Consider the following 14,084-nt stretch of genomic DNA (forward strand, 5'->3'; position numbering starts at 1 on the left):
TAATGCTTCTTTGATACTTGTGTTTGTAAATATGCATGGGTGTATAATGCTTCCGTCATACATGTATGTACATCTGCATGCGTACATAATCCTTCCTTGAGACATGTGTCTGTACATATGCATGTGTGTATAATGCTAGGTGACACATGTGGCGTATACTTAAGCGTGTGTGTCTAATGTGTGGCAGTAGCAGTCTACATAACTGAAGTATTATGTACACCTCCTTCTGTGATGCAGCACTTGACATGTACAGTCTTCTCAATAAAGTGTTGGAACATGTTACATGTCATTAACTGACAGGGTTATTTACACAACACAGATGGTATTGTCATTATAATGTACAACCTTAACAAAACAGTGTAGCACATGTTACATGTCATTAACTGACAGGGTTATTTACACAACACAGATGGTACTGTCATTATAATGTACAACCTTAACAAAACAGTGTAGGGACATGTTACATGTCATTAACTGACAGGGTTATTTACACCACACAGCTGGTAATGTCATTGTAATGTACAACCTTAACAATAAAGTGCAGGAACATGTTACATGTCATTAACTGACAGGGTTATTTACACCACACAGCTGGTAATGTCATTATAGTGTACAGCCTTAACAATACAGTGTAGGAACATGTTACATGTCATTACCTGACAGGGTTATTTACACCAGACAGCTGGTATTGTCATTATAGTGTACAGCCTCAACAATACAGTGTAGGAACAGGTTACATGTCATTAACTGGTAGGGTTATTTACACCACAAAGCTGGTATTGTCATTATAATGTACAGCCTTAACAACACAGTGTAGGAACTTGTTACATGTCATTAACTGAAAGGTTTATTTACACCACACAGATCATATTGTCAGAATAATGAATACATGAGAAGATGTAAACAAAGCAAATATTTGGAATAAGAGAATACATATGCATGAAATAACATTAACACAATCCCTATATAATAATAGCTATTGCCTGGGCATTTCGAAACTATTGCAGTGGTGGTACAACTATTGATTCGAATTGTCAAACATTAATAACCACATATTCCTATCACAGGCGTGGCCCTCTCCCCCTGTGTCAAGAGGACGCAAGGGAGGCAACAACTATGTGACGCACACCTGCCTTGAAGTATACTATGCCATGTACAATATACGATTATTTATAGAACTGGTCTATGATAGATGAATGAATAGCACATAGGTTGTTTTATTAATTCACAAGGCTTGATTATCAGTTGATCATATTTGTTCACGGGATCGTATTGACATGGTCTACGTGCCGTTTAAAACCTCATCCCGTTTTTCTCAAGTCTCCTCCAATAAGAACTTGACAATACCATCGTTCTTGCCCCGCTGAGCCAGAGTGAGGATATTTTCTCCTTTGTCTGACACTAGCGTGAGATCTGCCTTCTGAGACACCAGTACCTGGAAGACTTCATCATTGGCACACATAGCCGCCAGCATCACCGGTGTCCAGCCATACCGATCTCGGACATGGATGTCATAGGATGGGAGCAGATACTCCACAAATTGTCTGTTTCCTCCTCGACAGGCCAGATGTAGTAAACTGTCTCCATATTGGTCTGTCTGAACGAGATCAAGACTTTGTTGTGAATGTGTATTTAGGTAGAACATTTGTGATGTCACCAGTGACTTCATCAGTTGATTCCATGATGTGATGGAATGTTCATCTCGTCCTAACTCCTTGATGATTCCCCTGCATCCTCCCTGAAGAGCCAGAGTATACACATCATCACTGCTGTCCTGCCAGGTTGTCACCGACTTTTAATATTAAACAATGGCAGTGGATGTTCTACAATGAGAATATTCCCTCCCTGGCAAGGCAGATGAAGTAGATTGTCTCTGTGGTGTTCTGTCAGGACGAGATTAACTCCTTTTGACACAAGCAGGTCGAAAGCATCCTTCTTTGCAGAGAAAGCTGCCCCCATCACTGCTGTCCAGCCATGTTGTCACTGACTATTGTCAAACAATGGCAGTAGATATTCTACAATGGACCTATTTCCACCTCTACATGCCAGGTGACGTACATTGTTGTGGTAGTCATCAGTCAGTGGGAGATCAGCTCCTTCTGACACAAGCAGGTCGAAGGGATCCTTCTGTCCATAGAGAGCTGCAATCACCAACACTGTCCAGCCATGTTGTCCCCGACTATTAATGTCAAACAATGGCAGATGATATTCTACAATGGACCTATTTCCACCTTGACATGCCAGATAAAGTACAGTGCCATTGTAGTCATCAGTCAGTGTGAGATAAGCTCCTTTTGACACAAACAGGTTGACAAACTCCTTCTTTGCACTGAGAACTGCCCAAATCACAGCTGCCAAGCCATTTTGTCCCCGACTATTAATGTCAAACAATGGCAGTAGATATTCTACAATGGACCTATTTCCACCTTGACATGCCAGATGTCAAGTCAGTGTGAGATAAGCTGCTTTTGACACAAGCAGGTCGAAAGCATTCTTCTGTGCATAGAGAGCTGCAATCATCACTGTTGTCCCCGACTATTAATGTCAATCAATGGCAGTAGATATTCTACAATGGACCTATTTCCACATCTACATGCCAGATGAAGTACATTGTTGTTGTAGTCATCAGTCAGTGTTAGATCAGCTCCTTTTGACACAAGCAGGTCGAAAGCATTCTTCTTTGCAGAAAAAGCTGCCCTCATCACTGCTGTCAAGCCATGCTGTCCCCGACAATTAATGTCAATCAATGGACCTATTTCCACATCAACATGCCAGATGAAGTATATTGTTGTTGTAGTCATCAGTCAGTGTAAGATCAGCTCCTTTTGTCACAAGCAGGTCGAAAGTATCCTTATTTGCGCACACAGCTGCCCCCATCACTGCTGTCCGTCCATGTTCTCCCCGAGAATTAATGTAAAATGATCGCAGTAGATATTCTACAATGGACCTATTTCCACCTCTACATGACAGATGAAGTACATTGTCATTGTAGTCATTATAGAATGTGAGATCAGCTCTCTTTGACACAAGCAGGTCGAAAGTGTCCTTCTTTGCGCACAAAGCTGCCCTAATCACTGCTGTCCAGCCATGTTGTCCCCGACAATTAATGTCAAACAATGGCAGTAGATAATCTACGATAAATCTTTTTTCACCTCGTCATGCCTGGTGAAGTAGAGTGTAATTGTAGTCATCAATCAGTGTGAGATCAGCTCCTTGTGACACAAGCAGGTCAAAAGTATCTATCTTTGCGCACACACCTGCCCCCATTTGGCCATGTTGTCCCCGACAATTAATGTCAAGTGATGGTAGTAGATGTTCTACAATGGAACTTTCTCCACCTCTACATGCCAGATGAAGTACAGTGTCATTGTAGACATCAGTTAATGTTAGATCAGATCTTTTTGACACAAGCAGATTGAAAGCCTCCTTCTTTGCGCAGAAAGCTGTCCCCATCACTGCTGTCCGACCATGTTGTCCCGGACTATTAATGTCAAACAATGGCTGTAGATACTTCACAATTGACCTATTTTCACCTCTACCTGCCAGATGAAGTACATTGTCATTGTTGTCATCAGTCAGTGTGAGATCAGCTCCTTTTGACACAAGCAGGTCGAAAGCCTCCTTTTGTCCATAGAGAGCTGCCCCCATCACTGCTGTCCAGCCATGTCGTCCCCGACTATTAATGTCAAAGATTGGCAGTAGATATGCTACAATAGACCTATTTCCACCTTGACATGCACGATGAAGTACAGTGTCATTGTAGTCATCAGTCAGTGTGAGATCAGCTCCTTTTGACACAAGCAGGTCGAAAGCAATCTTCTGTGCATAGAGAGCTGCAATCATCACTGCTGTCAAGCCATGTTGTCCCCGACTATTAATGTCAATCAATGGCAGTAGACACTCTACAATGGACCTATTTCCACCTCTACAAGCCAGATGAAGTACATTGTTGTTGTAGTCATCAGTCAGTGTTAGATCAGCTCCTTTTGACACAAGCAGGTCGAAAGCGTTCTTCTTTGCAGAGAAAGCTGCCCTCATCACTGCTGTCAAGCCATGCTGTCCCCGACAATTAATGTCAATCAATGGCAGTAGATATTCTACAATGGACCTATTTCCACCTCTACCTGCCAGATGAAGTACATTGCTGTTGTAGTCATCAGTCAGTGGTAGATTAGCTCCTTTTGACACAAGCAGGTCGAAAGTATCCTTCTTTGCGCACACACCTGCCCCCATCACTGCTGTCCGTCCATGTTCTCCCCGACAATTAATGTCAAATGATGGTAGTAGATATTCTACAATGGACCTATTTCCACCTTGACATGCACGATGAAGTACAGTGTCATTGTAGTCATCAGTCAGTGTGAGATCAGCTCCTTTTGACACAAGCAGGTCGAAAGCAATCTTCTGTGCATAGAGAGCTGCAATCATCACTGCTGTCAAGCCATGTTGTCCCCGACTATTTATGTCAATCAATGGCAGTAGACACTCTACAATGGACCTATTTCCACCTCTACATGCCAGATGAAGTACATTGTTGTTGTAGTCATCAGTCAGTGTGAGATCAGCTCCCTTTGACACAAGCAGGTCGAAAGTATCCTTCTTTGCGCACACACCTGCCCCCATCACTGCTGTCCGTCCATGTTCTCCCCGACAATTAATGTCAAATGATGGTAGTAGATATTCTACAATGGACCTGTTTCCACCTCTACATGCCAGATGAAGTGCAGTGTCATTGTAGTCATCAGTCAGTGTGAGATCAGCTCCTTTTGACACAAGCAGGTCGAAAGCCTCCTTTCGACCATAGAGACCTGCCCCCATCACTGCTGTCCAGCCATGTTGTCCCCGACTATTAATGTCAATCAATGGCAGTAGATATTCTACAATAGACCTATTTCCACCTCTACATGCCAGATGAAGTACATTGTTGTTGTAGTCATCAGTCAGTGTAAGATCAGCTCTCTTTGACACAAGCAGGTCGAAAGCATCTTTCTTTGCAGAGAAAGCTGCCCTCATCGCTGCTGTCAAGCCATGCTGTCCCCGACAATTAATGTCAAATGATGGCAGTAGATATTCTACAATGGACCTATTTCCACCTCTACATGCCAGATGAAGTATATTGTTGTTGTTGTCATCAGTCAGTGTTAGATCAGCTCCTTTTGACACAAGCAGGTTAAGTAAATCCTCCTGTCCAAGGAGCACAGATATGCCTGTTGGCGTAAAACCATCCGCACCTTTACTGTTGATGTCACAAAAGGGAAGGAGTTTACGTACAAGGTACACATTTCCTGCATAGCAGGCATAATGAAACACGGTGTAACCATGTTCATCTGCCACTGATGAATCAGACAGGAAGGGTTTTAGTTCATCAATTACCTTATCCGCTACATCCTGTCGTTCCAAAATGGGATGCATAACAGTCATCCGAAAGTCCCCCTGATTTATAGCACCGGCCAGTCTTGAAGCAATGATGTCATTGTAGGCATCTGATACATAGATGACTTGCCTATCCTCATCAATCTCGCATGCAGGTACTGTTTGGGCCTGAACACGTTCATACAGGAATCTTATACTGCAGTGCTGCAATACAAAAGCAGGATTAATTTCGTAAAGGACAAAGGCACAGGCATCATAGATTGATGGGTGGGAAAATCTGGTAATGTCTCCTTTGGTAAAATATGTGCCGAAAAAATCCCTAACACAAGTGATGACCTTTGCACGATTAAAATTATCTACAAAACTTGAAACTGTGGAGAGATGATCCTCCAGCACTTCATTACTTGACTTGATCTCCAACTGGCGCATGTTCAGTTCACCGTCACAGAGCAACATCAGGATCAGGGCAGCTGACTCGTTGTTCATTTTTGAGAGCAAAACTTCCAGTTCTTTCCTGAGATATGTTAAAGGTGCCGGAAGCGTTTGCTTATATCGATTATTAGATTTAAGAAAAATGAAGTAAAGTTTGCATGTGAGCGGGAAGCCAAACAAGTTATCCTTTATGCCATAGATTTTCTCTAAATCATAATCACATCTCATATTGTTCTTATGTTTTAGAAACATTTGCCTCTTTTCGTCCACTGTGTACTGTGTCTGTGTAAGGTCAATGACTGAAGCTCCTTTGAAAAACACATACTGATATTTTTCTTTCAGGTGTGAAATTCCCTGCTTAAGATTGTATGATTTTGTGGTGAATATGATTAATGTCTTTCCATTATATATATCTCGATGATTTGTATTTGTTAGAAACTTTTCAGAAATAGTAGGCGTCTTCTGCTCCAGGCAAGAGTTGAGCTTATCCAAAATACGTCTGAGTTGAGCTGAATCCGTTGACATTTCAACCGTTCCAAATATGTCATCAAATATAAAACACTGATCTTTGTCTTGACTTACAACACTCAATTTAAATTGTGAAATGTCATCTACAAAATATAGTTCATATCCTTCCTTCTGGTATTCTGACCCCAACATCAGCGCCATTGACGTCTTTCCTTCCCCTGCTGCACCAGATATTGTCACGTGTCTGAACTTTTCTAAACGTTCCTTCACTTTGTGGTAGAGAGCCGTCACGACAAACACCTGTTCTGTCTCCCTCTTCAGGATGTCTAAAAGGCAATATTTAGAAAATAAAATAGATGGACAAAGTAATGAAATATTTTTACACACCAACTGTGCAACTCTACAATGTCTTCTCTACTCCTGATCGACACTACTGTTTGTTTGACTAAACACCAGAGATGCATAGAAACACCATGCATACACCTAAAAACTGTGTTATTGACATATGTTACTTCAATAAATACGTTTTGAAATACAGACAGTGTCCTGACTCTCACCTTGCATTGTCCTGGTGTATGTGTGTCATTGAATTGTCAAGGTTCAGAGAAACAGTAAAAAAACAGAACATTATGTCAAAGATCCTCGAAACAGACTAACAGTCTTCAGCAAGACTGTTTACAACCTTGAACTACGTGGTTTAGGTAGCGCTCTTGGACCTAGTGGACAGTCGTTAATAATGTCGTCCTCATGTCAGGCGAAGCAATAATTTGTTGATAGTCGTTTGTGCTTCTAAATTGAACAGTAATAACAACTGAGCTGAGGTGGTAGCTGACTTTTCACTGAATGCAGATGTTTCTAACTTGGTGATGTCTGTGTATATAACTGATTTTATCAACATGATACATTTATCCGCACTTTATTTCTAGGGAGCATCTTGACAGAACATTACATGATCGTATCATCACCTTAGACTTTTGAAATTATAAGCCATCCATATGCCATCCATAAACCATCCAAAAGTCATCAATAACTCATCAATAAGTCATCCATAAGTCATCTATTTTCATCCATAAGTCATCCATAAATCACCCTTAATCCATCAATAAGCCATCTATTAGTCATCAATAAGCCGTCCATAAGCCGTTCAGAAGCCATCCATAAGCCAGTCTTTTTTTCAATGGTGCATTTATATAGTATGCAAAGTTTATGTGAGTTACAAATGATTTACTACACTCATTCCGGTTAGATACGTGTTACTCAAAGCGTATGTAATGAGCAAAAGCGACGTTTTGAAATACGCAAGCTGCTTTCGCTCGTTAGATTCAATTTGAAATGTACGAGTTGTAGTAAGCAGGACATAAAATGGGGGCTCGTTTATTAATATATGCATCTACATAAATCGTACATATATCACGCATGTATACTATTATAAACAAGTGAGATTCACCAGTGTACAGCAGCACATGTATAGAGACATTCACAATATACACAACATTGTTCCACATGTTCCGTTGTATCACACAGCTTCCGTGGCCTAGAAGTAGTGCATCTACCCAGAGACCGGAAGGTTTAGGGTTCGATACCCGTCCGCGTCCAAAAGACATTAACAGATGTTACCCTGCCTGGCGCACAGCATTACGGGGCTAAAACAAGGACTGGTCGGCTCGGAGTCAGAACATTGTGTCTTTTGGGAATTCATGTTAAACTGTTGAATATCAGGACCTTACTCTGCATGGTTAAGTCAAGAAATTGGTGACATGACATTATTTTGAGTATTGTTAAACGAAGATTACATGACTATCTCTGCCAAACGTGGCACCTATCCCTGGACACTTCATACATTCCAATACTATTCACAAAACAAATTCACATTCAATGTTGAGAAATGCTTCATAATCTGAACCCTCTTGCATTACAAAAGAATTATCTCCAGATTCCGGTGGAACTCCTTCAGACTAACCACTGAACGTGGAAGACATTCGAAGACCCCCACGTGAGGAACGACTGTGCCTGTACAGCCATGGTAGGAATGTAAACCTTATAGAGGAAGAATACCATGTGTTATTAGTGTTACCCATCCACAGCTGTGACGTTTGTATCTTTATTGTCCACTGGCTGCACAAAAACTCTTAAATGTATTTGCCTATTTCTATCGAAAGTTCCCCAAATCCGTGTCTCTCACGTTTAAAGTACAAACTTTTAAGATGTTACTAGATAATGATGCACGCATAAAATGTATCTTGTGTACTCTTCTGTTATGCGCCGGAGGCCTTGAACACTGATTTAACTCTGTATGTCTGTGTAATTTAAGATCAAGTTTATTCATGCTCATTATTGCCATCGAACAGTCCTCAATGACCCAAACCATTCTCATCAGAACCTTGTCTGATGAACCGTTTCACTTTACTAAGTGTGGAGGAGGAGAACCTGAAGCCATCCTAAACACAAGGCATTGGAATTCCCGGTTTTGTTGGAATAAGTACATGTCCATTGCGGTACAGTTTTAAAACAGGAAAGTGTGAGCCTGCCGCAAGCACGATGACAAATTTCTAAGGTATCTGGTTTAATGACATGCCTAAGGGTTTTGAAAGTGTTTGCCCAATCCAATATAACTTCGAAACTTAAGACCTATATCTACCTCAAGGACAAAGGTATGAACATTTATGGTTTATCGCTCTGCCTTCTCTTTGGGAAAATGCATGTCAAATGCAATAACTCCAAGATTCAAATAAACCACAAACAACTTTGATAGTCAATATCTTACTTCAGTCTCACATACTCAGATGTATCCACCTCAAACAACATAGGTCACGTTGATCGGGAGCTTGTTCCACCCTCAAAACAATTCACATTTACTTCTGGTTGATAGCACAATAACGTATAAATGCCCTTGAGCCATCCTGCCAATTTTTTACAAGTAGGCGGGAATTAACAACCACCAACTCATTAGTGTACACACGAGTTCACCAGTAACATGTTGTTTTGTGTAACCTCTGCTGCTGCTACACTACTTATGACACATGTACCATCATCATTGTCTCCGTCTCTACACCTGCGTGGCGGTCGGGTAGCTTGGTGGTTAAGCCGTTCGCTCATCACGCCGAAGACCCGGGTTCAATTCCCAATATGGGTACAATGTGTGAAGCCCATTTCTCGTGTCCCCCGCCGTCATATTGCTGGATTTTGCTAAAATCGGCATAAAATCATACTCACTCACTCACTCTCTACAACTGCATTTGGCACTGACAAGGTGAATTTCAAGACACTTTCGATTGATGCTAGTTTCCCCTTCACAATGTTACGGAATATGTGAGAATACATGCAACATCATTGTTACAACATCACTCTGTTGTTATGATTACCTACTTGGCAGTAAAGGCTTGCCTTCAGGATTCTCAGGGTCAGCACCAGCTGGAAAAAGAGAAAAAAAAGGCAAATCACTTAAAGGCATAACATGCGATTATATTATAAGGAAAATAATATAACAAATATTTGTATGATTTAAACTAAACTATTTTCCGATTCAGTGGAATTAGAAAAAAATGATTCCAGATTGTACTGATTCAGTGGGTAGGCTTATCAACATAATATGCATTGACAATGGAAGAGAATAATCAGTCTAGGTTTTCTACCAAAACAGATTCAACTTGGCGTAAAGGGCAAATAACTGATGAAATTGTGTGAATGGACCACTGAAAATCAGTGATGACACCAGGTGTTCGAAAAAAGGGTAAGAATGTCCTAACCTACCGGTAGAAGCCGCCACTCACACAATTGCATAACAAAAGTAAGTATGTATTTCCTGACGCAACACAGCAGTACCCCTGCCATGCTAAGTCAGCCTGTAAACAAACCAGACAATCAAGTGATCGATGAACCAGAAAATGTATTGACACGAGAGTACCATCACTGATCTTGGTGAAACTAAATAGCCTGTTATTGTTAGTCCTTTCTTTTTGCGAATCTGTGTTCATAATAGCTGAAAACATGCTTAATGCAACTGTTACAGCTGTTATGACTCAGATATTGGCAGAGGCCTGACAACTGTTTTGGGTGAGTTGACGTCACGTAATGACTGGTACACGTCAAAGTAGGGATATGCATCGCCTTTAAATATTTATAATCGATGGGTCAAATTTGGTGATGTCCCAGTAATGAAACATTGAAATAATTATGTCAATAGGCTCAATTCAAGTGGATTATGGTGTTAATGCATTAAAATAAAAGTGTTAATATATTAATTTTGACATATATTTATGATTTATGTGTGATGGTCTTTGTCATTTTTTTTTTTCAAGAAGTGAATGACTCTGATGACGAGGGTTTTCCCCGGGGCTTTATGATGTTGGTATGTACATAATTGAGACTGGAGCAGACAATCCTATGACTGACAACATGAGCATCAATCTCCGCGAACGGGGAATGACGGTATGTTGATCACCGTTACGACAAGCATGAGTTGCTGAAGATCAATTATAACCCGGACCTTTACAGAAGTAGGTTACAACGAGGACGGAAGAGATACAACCATCATCAAGAAGATAGGGGGGCACGGGTTGCCCAGTCGTCTAAGGCGCCGCGATTCGCTGTGCAGAGTTGCGTCCCTTGGGCACGCCAGAAACCTATGATTGTGGGTTCGAATCCCGGTTCGCCCCGATTATGTTTCTAGGTTTGTCAGCACCATACCTGTGCTCGTGGGTTTCACGGAAGTGGTTAACGTCTGAGACTCGCATCACTTCGGGCTTTCCTCCAACATTAAGCTGACACGCCGTGATATAACTGTAATACTGTTAAAAGCGACGTTTAACCCAACTCACTCACCCACTCAAGGAGATAACAGAAATGCATCTTTCTAACTATGATTTTTGTTGTGTTGCATAAAATCAGCCTCGATCCATCATTGTGGGACAATGACATATTGAGTACAGTTCTAGAGTTGTAAATATACATGTACGTGCTAGATGTAAGTTTAGGCCTACTGTTGCCATTGTGAACACAATCGACCAAAGACACACATCAACCCATAAGCATAATATCCTACTAAAATAGGCTCACTATTAGCAGTCCATTGTACGAGTACAACAACTTATATATTTCTGAGTCAATTTCAAATAGTGATGATGCCTGGTGTTTGCGAAAGGTTTTAGGATAAGTTTCCCAGAGGGCGGGATGCGGAGTTGGGAATCAAAATGGTGGTGTTTCCCAGGGTCAATTACCCAGTGGCAGTAACAATGTGTGAAGATATCTAACCCTCTTATGTTGTTTGCTACATTACCTGTCTGCCTCCCGGTTGACTTTCTTCTGCAATTAATAAGAACATATCATTAGTTCTGAGAGTAATTAAATAGACACAATCATGGTCATCAAGTGGAAAACAAGTACACTATACGTCCACTGATGTAAAGGTCACAAGGAGTAAGTTTATTGTAAGGAATCACGACTGTCTCATCCACCTTCCCACAAACTCGAATTGGTTATTCAGACGTTTATTGTAAGAAATGTAAAGTTAAACCTATTTCGGGAACAGCTCTTTAAGCAAATAGACAGCACTGGCAAGATGTCATTCATGTCACTTGTCTAAGGAACTCATATTAGAACCCCACCGTCACTATTCTCAACAGTAACAATAACATTTCATCATGACTCGTATTTTCACTGCAACAAAAACACAACTTGCATTTGTATTTTTAAACACTAGTGTTAGTACTATCAAAGAGTCATCTTCTTTTAAACCACGAGGGCTTTGTGTAAGAGAACACAGAAAGAATCTTAGAAATGCAAGTCACCCTTTCATGAAGATTATATGGAATGTTATTTAACGTACCTGTTGTCTGTCTGGCGTCGACGTTTTATGACGACGGTTACGACGATGATAACAATAATGGCCACAAGGGAGATTGTAATAATCACTGCGACGTGTACCGTTGACAGTCCTGTTGTTTCATCTGTTGTCGCCTTGACGTATGTCCTTGTTGATACTGTCGAAATAAACGTTGCCCATGTACAACCGTACAAACGCATCATCTTATTGATATAGTTTACGTGATAAATGGAGGTTTTACTTGTAGTATGTTCTTAATGCTAGATTCCAATGTTGTTATACAGTTTTGTGATGTGATAATATTGTATAATTATGAATATACTAATTGATGTATGTGTTTGTTTAAATAGGTAGATGATATGTACTAGTGGTTGACAAATACGTAACATTGAAAACACTGTTAAACTTTTGTTTCTGTTACATAATACAAGCCGATTGTGCATGGATTAGTACTCATTCAGGAATATACCACATCCATTTGGGATCAAATGTTCGATAAGACCTAATGTGGCAGGAGTATTGCTGAGTGAGACGTTATAGAAGAAAAAAATTAGATAATAAATAATTCAGACTTTAGAGACTAAATGAAACTCAAACGTATTTCTAATCCGATGGGAGTTTTTGAATTAATATTTTATTTTTGCAAACTGCAAAGCCCAACAGTTGTTTGAACTGAGGAATCATTGTATGAAAATCAGGATTTCTATTGTGCCATCAATCAACTTTTGTTATGGTGCCAATCAAACAAAATATTTTAAGAAATGCAGATACACATGATGAAGCCATGTTTTTGAAGTAATAATGTGAGCATCCCACACCTTCAGTGATCTCACAGAAATCCCCTATTTGATTTCCACTGCATCCCTTCGTGCACTGTCCATTCTGATGACTGCACACTTTGTCCAGACAGTTCTTGCTGCAAGGCTGGTCACATTGATAAGCATACCATCCAGGGATGCAGCCATCGGAGCATTCTCCTGTTTCCTTGTTACAGTGTGTGAGGTTCCTCTGTGGGTTAACTTGACAGTTTTGGGGGCAAGGTTGTTCACAATTTTCACCATATTTGCCCCACTCGCATGCTGTGACTGCATGGGTCAGTAATACTGAAACTGTCATGAATAAACACGACTGAAACTTAGAATGAACACATGACATTGATACTGTGTTGATGTGCATGTTACACTTGATGTTGTATGTTTAAAGCATCATGTACGTTGATGTTTACATTTAAGTAACTATTACATGCACAAATTGTTTATAACTGACCGTGTCATTGATTGCAATATTTCCTTAACACATCCTTGTGACAATTCAGTCATGCACATGTGTTTGGTAATGTAATCCCTTTCCTGTAAATTGTAAATATTACCACAGGCTTATTGCCATTCCATTATATCTAGTGTGGCGAACAACATTTCAGGGACAATATTGTTGGAATATTACTGTAATTTGGACATACTTTTGTTTTTGCATTAACAATTCTCGTTAAGTCAAACACAATTATGTACTGAAAGTATGTACTCACTGAATATCAGGACTGTGCCTGGCGCCAGCATGGCTTGAAGATGTTGCTACTTGTTCAAATACTACCTGTTGAGGAAGAGACAATCCGTGACTAAATGTACCTCTTATGTGAACCTTGTATATTATATGCAACCGTTTAACATTCAACGATGTCAGTATAAACGAATCACAAACCAGAGTTCAGTCAGTAGTGAAAAATAATCAAATCTCAGATATATAATCTGATCGAACGATCCTTCATCATTAACGTTTCATGTAGTGGAGAATAAAAAGCCAAGATTTTCTGCCGAAACAGATTCCACTTGGTGTAAAGGGCAAATAGTCTTGGAGGCTATATGAAAGGTACCATATGAAATCAGTAATGACAACAGGTGTTCGCGAAAAGGTAAGAATGCCCTGCCCTACCGGTAGTAGACACCATTCATACAATTTGCATACACACATGTATTGCCTGACCCAGCACAGT

At 40.4% G+C, this 14,084-nt stretch overlaps 1 pseudogene; it reads right to left on the bottom strand.

Moving 5' to 3' along the window:
• Positions 1-759: 759 nt before the first annotated feature.
• On the bottom strand, positions 760-13,155 carry LOC139461311 (serine/threonine-protein phosphatase 6 regulatory ankyrin repeat subunit C-like; annotated as a pseudogene).
• Between the last annotated feature and the right edge of the window lie 929 nt (positions 13,156-14,084).

This window comes from Haliotis cracherodii, unplaced genomic scaffold, assembly GCF_022045235.1.
Source record: "Haliotis cracherodii isolate W230 unplaced genomic scaffold, xgHalCrac1.p SCAF_14, whole genome shotgun sequence".
Classification (NCBI taxonomy): Eukaryota; Metazoa; Mollusca; class Gastropoda; order Lepetellida; family Haliotidae; genus Haliotis; species Haliotis cracherodii.